Source organism: Choristoneura fumiferana, chromosome Z (assembly GCF_025370935.1).
Source record: "Choristoneura fumiferana chromosome Z, NRCan_CFum_1, whole genome shotgun sequence".
NCBI classification, from domain to species: Eukaryota; Metazoa; Arthropoda; class Insecta; order Lepidoptera; family Tortricidae; genus Choristoneura; species Choristoneura fumiferana.
The window spans coordinates 11,937,483-11,951,575 of NC_133472.1; the positions used below are offsets into that span (position 1 = coordinate 11,937,483).

The following is a 14,093-nucleotide window of genomic DNA, read 5'->3' on the forward strand; positions in this document are numbered from 1 at the left end:
GAGTTACATTATTAGAGTTTTAGTACGGTACCCTAATTTTTTCGGGCAATAAATATAGCCTATGGCACTTTAGAATAATTCAGCATTCTAACAGTGAAGGAATTTTTAAAATCGGTAATTTTTTATCGATTGAAAAAGTTAACTTATATATTGCATTTTATTTATTAAATAAATTCTTCGTAGCGTTTGAATTTCATAATCTTTTTCCGGGCACAGGCAAGCGGGGAAAAAACACAGATTTCAAAGGAGGCAGATAGATATTTTCGAGCTAGTAAGATGAAAATAGTTATTTCTTATGCAAGGATGGAAAGTTACTGTTTGGCGCGAGTGCTTATATTGAAACCCGAGCAAGCGAAGGAATCTAAGTTTGAACCTCGAGCGAAGCAAGTAATAATAATAATCCTGAAGAAGAGAATAAATCAAGAGAAACAACGAAAAAAAGTATTAAGAATAATGGAGGAGACAACTTTACAGTTACAGCCGAGCACAAAACATACAATAATAATTCTTCACCTCAATACAGCGAGAAAATAGTAGGTAGATGGAAGTAAATAAATTGAACATTTTCATTTTTTTTATTATTCATAATTAATTAAAAGTTAAATAATTGGAAAAAACGTTAATTAGTTAATACTAATTGTTATAAATTTAGTAAGAAGTAATAATATATGTATAATAATATTAGATATACATACACAATGTATGGACGAACCTTATTTCTGAATACGCCAAAAGGCATCACAGTGCATCATAACGTTCGAATTTAAAAATCTTTTTCCATGCAAGAGGAGAAAAAGTACATTTCCAGGCAGGTAAGGTGATATTTTTTTATTTAGCTAGAAGGTAAGTAAGTACCTACTTATGTACTCGTAGCTTCAAGGCGTATTACTCGTTCGATCGTTGTTCACTCGTCTAGGCACATTATTTAATATTCAGTTGCTAGTTGTTAAACTTGTTGCTACTTTTTATAACTCAATTTAACAGCCACTAACTCAATATACTAATTGCAAAATGCAAGTACATATGTACCAATTAAACAGTTTTTAGTTTCCGCTTACGCTAAATGCCTGTGCGAGAACGTTATATACCTTACAAATAATTCACGAAGGCAAAGCACGGTCTTAAGTTGGAAGTATCAAGACTCCAGTTCGGGCTTTCCTGTGACCCTTCGTTATCGCCGTCTTCTTCCTTTCCGTGGTTTATTAAAGCTCTTAATTTTGTATCTTGCTCTAACATGGTAAGGCTTGCGCGGAAAGAGAATGTGGGGAACGGACGACCTTTTGCCGTTACGTACGAGCAAGCAGTGCGGCCCGTGCGTTCAACAGAGGTAGTTCAGTCCGCCTCTGCTCTCGCACAACATCGCGGCTATCATCTGACAAGCCGAAAAATTATATCGCAAATAATACAACATTCGAGTTTCGACCATGAAACGTCTGTAATCAAAACAGAGCTGCAGCACGTTCGGCCCTTCCTTGCATCCATCGCCGCATCAGAGTGCACGGTGTCCCGTTTGCGTTTTGTTTAAATCCTATTATTTCTGTTTGGTCATTGGTGATTTTTTTGAACTCCGAACCCGTGTTGTGAACTGGATTTTTATGTGATTTTTAGTTACATTTTCTTATTGGATTGTCACAAATTTTATTGGTAAGTGTTTCGTGTTTTTTATTATTTTTTTTTCAATATTTTTAACCTCCATTAAGTTTTCTTTCGATTACCATCTTTTACTTGGTTTAATTTTTTGTGACTAAAAGCTAACGTAATATTGTAACGAGTACACAATCACCCCATCCCATTTATCTAAAGCTGCACTTTATGTTTGCCTATTTCTAGTTGTTACCATAACTTTTCTAATCTATGCTTTACGAGTAGGTAAGCATTTTCGCTTAAACACATTTTGAGTTACGGGAGGATAGTGTACGTGGGCCTTACTATTTCCAGCCAATAGAAGTATAGTGTTCTAACAACAGAAACCGTGGTTCAGTTTGCTTAGCCGTTTTATTAAATCAAATCAAAAATCAAATCAAAATCATTTATTTTCTAACAATGTGTTTACAGTTGTTGACGAATCCTCCTTTTAAGTTTAACACTTGTATTAGGAGGTATTCGCTCTTTCGTACAAGGTCGTGATTATGCTAAAAAATAAATTCTAGAGTTAAATTAATTACAACTAGATAATAAACTAGAAAAATTAATAGTAGATGTTTGTGTTTACGTGTGTGTAGATTAAGGTAGTAATAGTATTTTGTATATAGTTTTAAGTTTACAACAAGCGTGTGTTGGAGCGTGTGTGTGATATGTGTGGATAAATGAGTCAGTAAATTCTCTTTCGAGGTACACATGATGCTAATGTACTTGTAAGATTGATTCGGTTTCCTCGTTTTATTATCTGTATAGACTGTCATTAATGGAACTAGACTTCGTAAATTCAATTAGTTATTTATAAACATAACACTAAATAGTTCTTACTTAATTTGGCAATGTATTTAGTAGCTCGTTGTCATACATGGTAGGCTGCAGCAAAAATGTTCAAAAATATCGATAACTTCTATACCTTAGCAGCTTCTGAAGGCTTTTTGTTTCCCTAACAAAAACAACATGTACACACTCGGTCGCGTTACCTTTTTTATTTCAATCAGTTGGTTATCAAAACTCGTTTCAACAAATCAACTACGTTACCTATAAGGCTGGAATTTAGTCAAGACTGTTGCCAGGTAAGTACCTTTCGGCTCTTACAATAAAGTACCTACAAAGTAAATGGCAACACCAGTGTTGGATGATTTAATTTCTAACTTGGAGGTAGATTTGTGTAACGAGGCCTCTAATAAAATTGTGCTCTGTAGGTAAATATTTTATATGTGTACCTTCTCCACGGCTGCCAGGCGAATTAATTCAATAACTTGATGTTTGAGAATCATCAACATCCAATCCATCTCTGCACGCCAAGCGATTCCTATATTGTGTAAAATGTGTTTTTTTTTCAGACACTAACTGCGCTGTAAAACGTATTAACTTATATAGCCGAAGACACAGCTCTATAATATTGTTTTGAGGTCCAAAGCATTAATCTATAGCTTTTACCATCAGGATTAGCCAAAACAAGAACTAGGAGTTGGTCGCTATTCCTGACGTTCAAAGGCAGCAAAAGCCTAACGAGAATATACTGTATTATACTGTATATATACTGTCTCGCTTTTACGCACAATGCTTTGTGAGCACAAGCGTAATAGAGTCTACTTGCTCTATGTATACTCTTTTAACTCGTCCGTGTCCCGAATAGGGACCTTGAGTTTGACAGTCATGTTAAAAAAACTAAAATAAAATTAGATAAATTAGGTATCACTAAAACCCAATTTAAAACCGAGAAGGATGTGTTGAGTTTAAAAGCACGTAGAAGATGGACGCTGTAGGGTCATATATTACGCCAGTTCGCGTCCACTTAATGTAGTTAGAACTCATAAAAAAACTGATTCAATCTTTTCTTCACTTCAAAGAAAGAAAAAAAATGTATCTTTTAGAAAATCTAAAGTACTTGCTTGATTGCTTAAAATTTTTTGAGGTCATAAAAATCACTACTCAATGATGGCGTCCATATACCGTCATGCAAATACGCCCGTCGCCGGTCGCCGGCCCGCGCACGACCCTCACCCGTCGTTTGTGTATTGGGCTTGCGTTCGCGGCACTTGAAAAAGTCTCGAGTTTGACAGTTGACAGCGATACGCTAACGAGTGTCAGAAAATTGGTTATAATTATAATCAAACACGGCTTATTAGATTGATTCACAATCATCAAGCAGTCAGGTACTTGTTTCTTGGGCTATTAGTTGTAGTGGACGTCGCGTCATGCAAATTACGATATTCCTAATAGTTGTTTAATAAATGACGCAATTATTGTATACTTACAGATAGAGTCGTTAGTCAAAAACCACAGCTCGTTACGTACCCGATTCGTTTTTTGTACTTAATGGTTAGTCACACTTGTGTAGTGTAAGGTAGGATGAGGGTCTTGGAAAATACCAAATGATTGGATACAGAAATATAAACTAATCGACATGGAGTCGGCTTTAATCGATCAAAAAACTCTTTATATCCACGCAGTAAAGCGCGAAAAAGACGTCGATCGGCTCGGCCGACGCGAAACGACGTTTACCGACGAGAAGTCGTCTTTTTCGCTCTTATTGCGTGCAAATAAAGCGTTTTTTTGGGCGGCTTGATGTGGGGAGACCCAAATACTACCTTCAAAATTGAAATTGTCGAAAGACTGAGGCACCGACGGACAGACGACGGACGGATGAACGAACTGGGCAATACCTACTGTTAGAAATTCCTTTTTTGCCATTTTGACTGCTGAACTTTAAAAACCGTTGGACATATTTATCGGTATCGGGAACTATGCAATTTCCCGAAATAAAAATTGGTTATATGTCTTTCCCAAGGTATCTAACTATCTCCATAATAATTTTAATCTAATTCAGTTCAGCGATTTATTTAAATATTGTTTTAATCATTATGTATCATTGTGTACACTGATATTGTGTGTAGTTTTAATGCACTCTATGTAAATAAATAAAAAATCTGTCCTTTTATCTTTTCATTGTAGTGCTACCTCTTGTTTCTGATGGGATATCCCATCAATCGTTCAAAGGTTAACTGGAAGAGATCCTTTTAATGAATTAGTTCGCCTTTGTACATCTCTTTCTCTTGTAATCTGTTAATGTCATGCGTTTTATGGTATATAAAAAGAGTTATACAACATAATACAGTACCACTACAATAATAAAGTTATTGAGTTACGTAATTATGAGAGTTATTAATTAGTCACAGTTGCAGGTAAATTATACCCTGTCCTCTCGTTGTGCAATAAGATTTTTTCCAACTCATTACTGACGCGAGGTCCGGCTGCTTGCCGCATGTAGTCACATTTAATACTCATAAGGTTTTTTTACACGCTTTATATACCGTGTTTTTATTGATTTCCATTAACTTCGGCAGAATATTACAATCATTGTTCAAGGCCAAAATATAAAATTAACCTACTTGACGAGTGACATTGACTTGACTCATAAGAGAGACATCATAAAAACTCACTTTTTAATCTTCCTTTGCTAACGGTATGTTTGAATTTAAAACGCTTTATTTACTGGACACAAATAATACCATAAATTAAGAACGTTAGAAGTGTTTTAATAACAAATTATCTTAATTCTTGATTATCTTTTAATTAAACACAGTGTCTTGGAAAAATTTACTTCATTTAACTATAATGTTCTCTTCAAGTTAACGGAAATCAAAAATAACACGGTGTATGCATAACCTGGAGTGAGCTTTCTATTGTGGTAAACAAAGGGTGTTTTTAAGGTGATTTAAATGTTTCGGGTAAAATTAATTTTATGCACTTGTTGTAGGTACAATTTGTTTACTATTAGTTAAGATAAATAAAACATCTTCGTGTATTTTCGGTTAGTAAAAAATTTGCAAGGTAAGTAAAAAATTAAAAAATCGTAAATAAAAATAAAAAGTAAAAAATTCGCCTGAAACCAAGCCAAACCAAAATTCGTTCGAGAACCTTCTGACCCCATCGGCCATCAGCAGGGCTACTATGAAACCCGAAACTCGAAGTTCGTCTCGTACCGTCCCTCTCGCTCTCGTATTAAAAAGTATAAGTGTCAGAGGGAGCGTAAGACACGAACTTCGTAGTAGCCCTGCTGTCCTGTGAGCAATGTGCGCCGCCCACTGCCACTTCAGTTTCGCAATTCTTCGGGCTATGTCGGGTAACCTTAGTTCTACTGCGGATATCATCATTTCTGATTCTATTCTGCAGAATAACCCCGAGCATAGCCCTTTACATCCTCTGAGTGACTTTGAACTTCCTCATGAGTCCCATCGTTAGCGCGCACGTCTCAGATTCAGATCCGTAAGTCATCACTGGCAACACACACTGGTCAAAGACTTTTGACTTCGAAACACTGCGGTAATTTGGACGAAAAGACACTGTAAAGCCTCCCGAAAACGAACGCTGTCGGCCCGCCGAGTCGGATTCGACGAGTGATCTCTTTCTTGAAGTCGAACCTACCTAACTGGACCGTTTGTCCCAGGTATACATAGTCGTCAACAACTTAAGTTGCCCAGTTAGGTATCGAGCGCAGAGCCTCCGACTATTACGGGAGTTGGCACAACATAGACATTAAACATGACTTTCGTCTTATCCATGTTCATTATCAGGCCAACTCGGCCGGAAACTCTGCTGAGGTGAGGTCCTCCATGGTCTCAGCCATGACTACAAATATCGTCGGCGAATCGAAGGTGAGTGAAGTACTCGCCAGAACGGGTCAATATCGACTCGCATTCTCTGAATCCAATAATTGTTCAGAATGTTATAAAACATACCTAAACTAACCAATATACAATACTTTTCTATAGAATAATCATGTCAGAAAAAATGTGGGAATGTGGGAAAAAAAATATGACAAACGATGATCCGGACAAACACGGTATGACTAGCGAAAAGCATGCAAACTTTGGCGCTCCCATGGGCAACAAATAGACAGAGTTAATAATAATAATAAAAAATTCGCATTTACTTAATAACAATTTAATTTTGTAACAATAATAAGAGAAGCTTTTAATGATCTTTTTTTCATACGTACACGTAGATTGCAAAATAACTGAAACATCTTTTTTGAATATAAGTTAAGCAACTAAAATGAGTCACGGAAAGTTTCCCACAGAGTATAACTTGCCTAGTGGATTCCCAGCATTGTCAAGGGTACCATTCTTGGGGACGTTGCGCCGGTGAATTCCAGCGATAGTTTACTGCCTAGCTTCCCCTATAACGTACATTTGCTTGTTTTGTTACCTTCACAGATCAGTATTTTTACCGTTTCACTTGTTGTGGTAATTGTAGACGGTCACGATAAAGTATTGTACGGTACAGTTCCTACGATACGACGCAGCATTGCGCGTTTCCCTTCCGATCTCGAGGGATACGTACGTTTATCCGATCTGCAGATACCAACTTGTAGGTAGGTATCCTCGATCACGAGTATAGCACCCACGTAACAGAGGAAATAGAACACGCAAGGAATTGTGTGTTTTATTTTCGTTTTTGTAAATTAACTTTGACAGCAAAATAAATTGTACTTACTAAATTCTACAATTAAATACACACATCAAAAAAGTCTTAGGGTTTCCCCTGCACATTATTTGATGTTTTGACTGTGGGAATATTCATATATTGAAATGTTCAAAACTATCTAGGGATAATAATATTTCTAGGCACTTTTGATGAGTGTAGATTATTACCTACAAATAAAACTTGTACAAGAAATTATGAATTTTTAAAAGACCTACTTAGGTGCTCTGGTTTTTGAAGATTTCCACTTATTTAATTAAGAATAGCAATACGAGTACATTGATAATCAAAACAACTGATTTGATTTTATTGTGGTCTGCTTGTGCGTACAAGGCACACAAGCTAATACCCTTAAGTTAGTCAGAATACATAAAAGGTAACAAAACTTTCAAGAAAAGTTTTGCCAGAGTCGGAATGTATTAGAGCTTTGTTTAGGTTCTAGATGCGGATGAATCATTGATTGGAAGCTGATCCAAGGTCACCTGGCGGTATCCGCCTGTTGTTTGGTTTAAAAAGAGCCGTGAACTGCCGTATAACTAAATACAAAAATTATGTAAATGTTCTACCTACTATTAAGTAATACCTACGGTCGTGTATAAAGTAAACATTTCATAACTGTTAAAGTCCGTATGGAATGTAAAATAAACTACGGGTACAGCAAATTAGGCAAACTGTTGGGTAGCCATTACACAAGGCATTCACGTGCCCGTGGGTATGGTGTCAACATAACAACCTGCCGCGCCGCCTCCGGCTAGCTGTTTGCAAATTAACAGCGAAACTAGGGATGTTCCCTGCTCCAATAGACGACTCCAAACAGAAATTAGTTGTTCAATAAAACTTTATAAATGTTAGTATATCCAGTAAAATAAAAGCAGTTAAATAAGCGACCCAATTTCTGAGGCGCCAAGTTGCACCCCTGTTCGAAAAGCGTTTCTCACGATAAAGTTTCATCATGCTAACACTATCTCTGTGACGAAAACATAAAAATTTCATTCTGAGCTGCACTATAAGGTCGGTTACACACAAAAGAAAACCATTTCAAATATTTAAATTGACTCTTAATGGAGCAATATTAAACCCGACCACTCGTGCGCTTGAAAGCTTAGGTTCTAGAATTCTAGTTATATACTTAATAAGATTTCAAAGCAAACATTTGAACTTAGTTAATCTAACCCCCCAACCATTTGGAGGGGACGCCCAGTGCATAAAGCGGTTGTGTTATTGCAGTGAGTAAAGTACCTTGCTCAAGTTACGCTTGATGACTTCATACTAAGTATAATTTGAGAAGTGATTAAGTAAATGAACCTTATATGATGATACGAGCAGAAAATAAAAGTAGAAATACCATCTACTAGGTATGCATTATTTTGTTCATTGGCTAAACTACATTGATCATCAAAAACATTAAAACTAAACGTCATCAGATTATTTATCATTCATTATCAGCCATTTAATTTATTTATACTAACTTACACATTCTTGTAAATAATAAATGTATGTAGAAGTTTTTCAAATGTTTACTACTCTAGTTTGTTCTAAACGTTGTAGCTCGTGGTTGATGCCAGAGGCATATTATATATTCAATCCTAGTTAGTTTTCGATACATTTGTCAAGTCATTACTGTAGTTAAATTCCGAGAACGTCACTATTAAACGCTAAACCTAATAACGTAAATAGAACGCGGTAGTAGTAGCCTCTTAAGCAAATCAATTTCGGTACAAGTTGTGCTTTATGCCTTTCCTCCTTCTTAAAACATAAGTACCAGTTTGTCTTAAAGTTAAGCAATATAGACGAAGAAGAATTGAATTGCGTAGACAGAATCGTTTAATTACAAATCACAACAAGGTGGTTTATAGGATTACGAGAATAATAGATATTTAAGCCGGCATGGGTGGTTACGCGATTTCACCTCGCGACGCCGCGCCACGCATACCTACTCGGGAGATCACACACTAAATAGCTACCAATAGGCTCGCCACAATGGTACAAATTTTTAATTCTGACAAAACTACAGTAATATTTAAAATTGAAAGTTGCTAGTGCGTGTTACTTCAGAAGCCATTTATCGGAATGTTCTGCTCATGTTGTTTGCTCTTGACTTGAATAAAATAATAGTCCTTTGAATCTCAGATTTCAAAAACAATGCTTTAAGTCAATAAGCAGTTATAAGCGATCGATTACGTATCTACCGATGACTTAATGAGCTTGGCTCATAATCCAGTATTTACTACATAGAAATGTAAGAGTAAAATGTGAGAGCATGCCATTGTGTTTGCATGTTTGTTATTAAATTATTTATAAACATTAAACAGTTGAACAGATTTGATTTAATTTTGACGGGCACATTACTTAACGTACTTAATTATGTAATTATTTAAGATAGAAATCCACTTACTACATACTTTAAATTTCTCTTAAGATAGTACAATCTAATGCGTTGTTTTCTAAGTTATTTTATTTGTATGCGTTGCATACAAGTCCCACGCGATCATAAAAGACACGGGTCCAGCAAGTGTGTCATATAGGTATGGGTTTTGTTTCATATTCTTGGTGTGCGTGAAAACGTTTTGCGTCTATACTTTCTATTCATATATGCCGGGGATCCGTTGGAACCAATTAGACGGCAAATGGGTATGCCGCAACGGACTATGACGCTTCTTAACATCACATTTCTGGTCACGTTTTAGGTTACTGCCCATTGTTGCGTGAGCCACTTTCAGTAAATAGAGTTCAAGTGATTAGATGTGCACTGAATCTAATTAATACGTAATTAAAACTTGGTATCAAAAAATATTAAGTGTATAAGAATTTTATAACTGATCACTAGACACTTTCGTTTCGTACCTAGAAGATCTATTTTAGCTATATGTTAAATAGTTATACTTAAAGCTAAATAAAGACTAACATCATATTCCGTACCGTGCTCGGATTAAGAGTAAGACGGACCTATTTCCTCCCGTGGGTGTCGTAAAATGGGACTAAGGGAAGTAATGCGAGAGGGGGCTGTAGCATTTTCTATTGCTTACTACGAATATAGACTCCAGCACCGCCTTTTTTACACACATGCAGGCAAGGCGAAACCACCACAAAGTTTTCCCAACAAAGTCGCCATAAAAGTCTTCAGCGTAAAATACCAATACTTCATTAACCACCACGCCGCGGCCACCTTGTCTAGAATGTAGAGACTTAAATAAAAGAAAATAAAGACTCACGTGATCCTGTTATGAAGTAAATTACCATCATAAGACTTGATTGTTATTTCGGAGGTTTATCTACATTATTAGAACAGAAGTACTTTTTTTTATAAAGTATGTTATTGGGTTGGTTTTTAAGGTACGAAACCCTCAAAATACATCACCCAAAAGTCTTATACTGGCAAAACCTTAGGTATATTAACATGGAAAATGTTTATAAGTAGAAAATTAAAAGAATCTTCACAAAAACTTAAAATTTTATTTAGAATTTTTGCCGTTTCGAAGCCTTTGCGCAATGGTATTGGCTGTGGTCCAAGGTGTCTTGCCAAGGGTCAAAGACTCCGAACTTTTTGTCTGGGATACAATGTTATCATTCGACTTGAGATAAGGATGAGACAATAATCAGTGCAGACAAAAATTTTAATTGGCCACCTTGCGTAAGGCTTGAGAACGACTTTATTCTTATACTTAAATAAATTATGTTCCTGGACATTACTAGGTGTTAAGTTTATACTACTTTGCCCACTTTTGTCAAGTAAGCTTTTTGCATTACGCGATTACGAACGTTACTTAGTTAATGCGTAAACTAAACAATACACCTTAATAAAAACTACACACATTTGTACACAAACTTGTAAAGAACTGTATGTATAAAACATTACCTATAAGAATAATCACAGAATACGAGTATAGCTGGTATTCATTTCTAGCTTTGTAGTCCTGGTTTTTATCTCACTGAATAGGAGGATTGTAGCAGTAAACCTACATGTATAGTAAATTAATCTAAGTATTACAATGATTGCGTAATCCAACTGATGATACTTGCTAAATTTAAGGACCGTAACAAAGTTGAAATTGCAAGAATAAGCCAGAAGTTACGACGGATCCATTCTTTTGATGAAACGGCTCTATGTTCCACACAACACTGCTGAACCCGTTTTTAACATTACTACTTTGTAAAATGTGTAACTATATACTTAGGTAATTTAACCACAGAAATCACTCAGGTAAACTATTGTGCAGGAATAAACGGGTGTGTTGTGAGTAGTGATTTAGTCGTCCGTGTAAATCTGAACGATCCGTATGAAAACTTCAGATAGAACAAAGGTGCAGCATTTATCACGAGAATGAAAGAAAGAGCTCTAGAGCACTCGTCATGATCGCGGTAGTGGACTCGAGTAGATGTATATTGTGTACAATGAGATTGTGTGGTTGGGACATGATTTTATTTTATCTAAATCATCTTTATTTTTTTTTAAATGACAACAATGTACTAACCTCACTTTGCATATAAACGAAATACATTTCGTTCATTATAAAAAATAACATTATTTCAAGAACATTATGGCAACAGTTGTTATACTAATTGTGTGTTATGTGATGTAAACATTATGCTTTTCAAAGTTATGTACCTCCTTGTTATTTTAAAGTTAAACGTTCATTTTGATTTACGTTGTTAACCAGGACGTATTGTTATACGAAAGTTTTTAAACTGATTGAAAGTCATCCAGGATAAACACATTCATTTCGCCGTTGATGTATTTAAAATATAATTAAGCAGGTGGTTCAACAATTTCTCTCCGAAGCTACAAATTCGCTTTGTTTTTCACGGTATATTTTTACAATATTTTCTGTCCGTTATTGCGCCATTATGCTTTAAATCACAAAAAGGGTTGTGAAAAATCAAAAGCAAAGCAGTATTCTCTCGGTACACTTTCTTTTAACAAAAGTCGGCGGCACTGAGTTCTTGGTGGTAGTTTTTTCCTTTGTTTGAAAAATCTAGAGTAGTACGCGAAATACGCCAATAAACTATATAAATTATAAATGATTGTGGACGTATTTTACATTCATATTTTACATTTTTAATAGGTGCATATTTTCTCAGAGAATATAACAATGGAATCTTGAATAAAAATAAGGTAACTTCAGAAGAGTCTCATTTATTCATCTACTTTTTTCATTACATGTATACATAATATGTATATGCTTTATGATGTATTGTACAATGAAAAAATCTGTTAGCTCATGAAAGATAAATGAGAAAAACTTTACTGCTACCAGTGACAGAATAAATTTCATGGGTTTTTGTTTTAGATTTAATTTCTTTCAGTCTAGATCTGTTCGTCCTTTCGTTTATGCTAATTTTCAAAACCACTACAGGTTTTCATGGAATTTTCATTTTCACTTTAATTTTCACTTATAGACTTACTTTCATGAAAATCGACCGTCATAATCAAAATTCATAAAATAATCAATTTAGTTAGAAATAGCACATAGTGCCCGGTTTAGTGGTATGACGCGCCGCAGGGGGAAGATAATGGGGGAGGGAGCGAGCCTTTTGCCTACGGAAGATAAAGCCCTGATAAGTTAAGCCCTGTTTTCCTGTCCGCGTCTGTCCGTATGTCACAGGCATTTTACATGGAAAATGACTTCCAAGAAACACCCAAGATGCACATTTTTGTGATCATTGTATAACTAACATATAATATAAACAAGGTCACGCTGTGTTATAATGTATAAGTTTATACCACAGGCTGCAATAGATCTAAACAAGTCCACGTGGACAAAGTTGCTGGCACAGTAAGTTAGTATTTCATATTTCTATTTTTTACAAGCTTTTATTTAGTTTCATCTGTCCCGTTGTCTGTCTGTCTGTAATCAAATCTTGCAAGTTAAATTTGACCAACTTTCAGTAGTCAGATGGACTTGAAATTTGGAATACTTATGTAAATTGCGTGACAATACAATAATCTGGTAGTGACATCCTGGTAGTCAAGCCAGGATCGTCTCTACATGACGGAACTCTTTAACGGTGAATAGCATCGGCTTGAAATTTGGTATGCAAATGTAGTTTGGGTGACATTGCAAGTACAGTCAACAAAAAGTACAGTCAGCAAAAAAAAGCTTGTATTTTTTTTATGGTTAGGTTATTTATTAATACTATTATGGCTGAATAAGTCGTTATTAGGTAATATTGGATGTCATATCACTTGCTTTTGCAACAAACGCTTTTTACGTCCTAAGTCATGTTCTACAATAGAGTCGAAATTATTTAAAAAATATTGTTTTATTTAGTTAAAAAACTAGACCAACGTATCATCATGTCAACCATCAATGACGAACTCTAAAGTAAGGTCCGCAAATGACGCGGAGATTCCAAATATGAGAAAGTAGCGCTTGTGTTTAACAGTTTTCTAATGCAAATATCAATAGTTAGCGAACAAACACTTTCTAACTTGTCCGTTCACTTTCACCTTTAATCATGGGCATAGAAGGCCAAAAATTATTTACAGTCGATTATTAAAGTAACTTACCTACTCTGACGCATGTGTGGTAATAACTGCTGGGCCGTGCGACTGGCGGCTGCCTCACAATGGGCAACTTCGGCTTGCAGGTAATTGCAAAACCCAATTCATCACCACAATCATCGAAATCAAGCTAAATTGATTTCACAAGATAAACAAGTCAAATTGGCTTGATTTCTATTCGAAGTCTGTTTCCAAATTACCCCTAATGAACTACGGACATTATGATTCGCTCAATGCCTACCCAAATGATAATACACCTCTTTCTGTCTACCTTACCAATAACGGGCAGAAAGTTGTCTAGACGGTAAAAATAAGATAATACGGTAATAAGTAAGTACATTATAATATTTTACCGCCGTTGAGTTTAGGAGTTTGGTAAGATTCTGCCACCCAAGTAATACTTTATCCAACCATTTGTACAAATTTATAAATTAGGTACTTGAACTAAAACATGTAGATACCA

General features: G+C 35.5%; 1 protein-coding gene across 2 annotated transcripts in view; it reads left to right on the forward strand.

Annotated features, from left to right (window-relative positions):
- The first annotated feature begins 1,308 nt into the window (after positions 1 to 1,308).
- LOC141427342 (uncharacterized) overlaps positions 1,309 to 14,093 on the forward strand; it is a 66,185-nt gene continuing 53,400 nt past the window's right edge. For both annotated transcript variants that reach the window (XM_074086681.1, XM_074086687.1), the window contains exon 1: positions 1,309 to 1,644. The gene's annotated coding sequence lies outside the window, so the exon portion shown is untranslated. The remainder of the gene's footprint in view (positions 1,645 to 14,093) is intronic.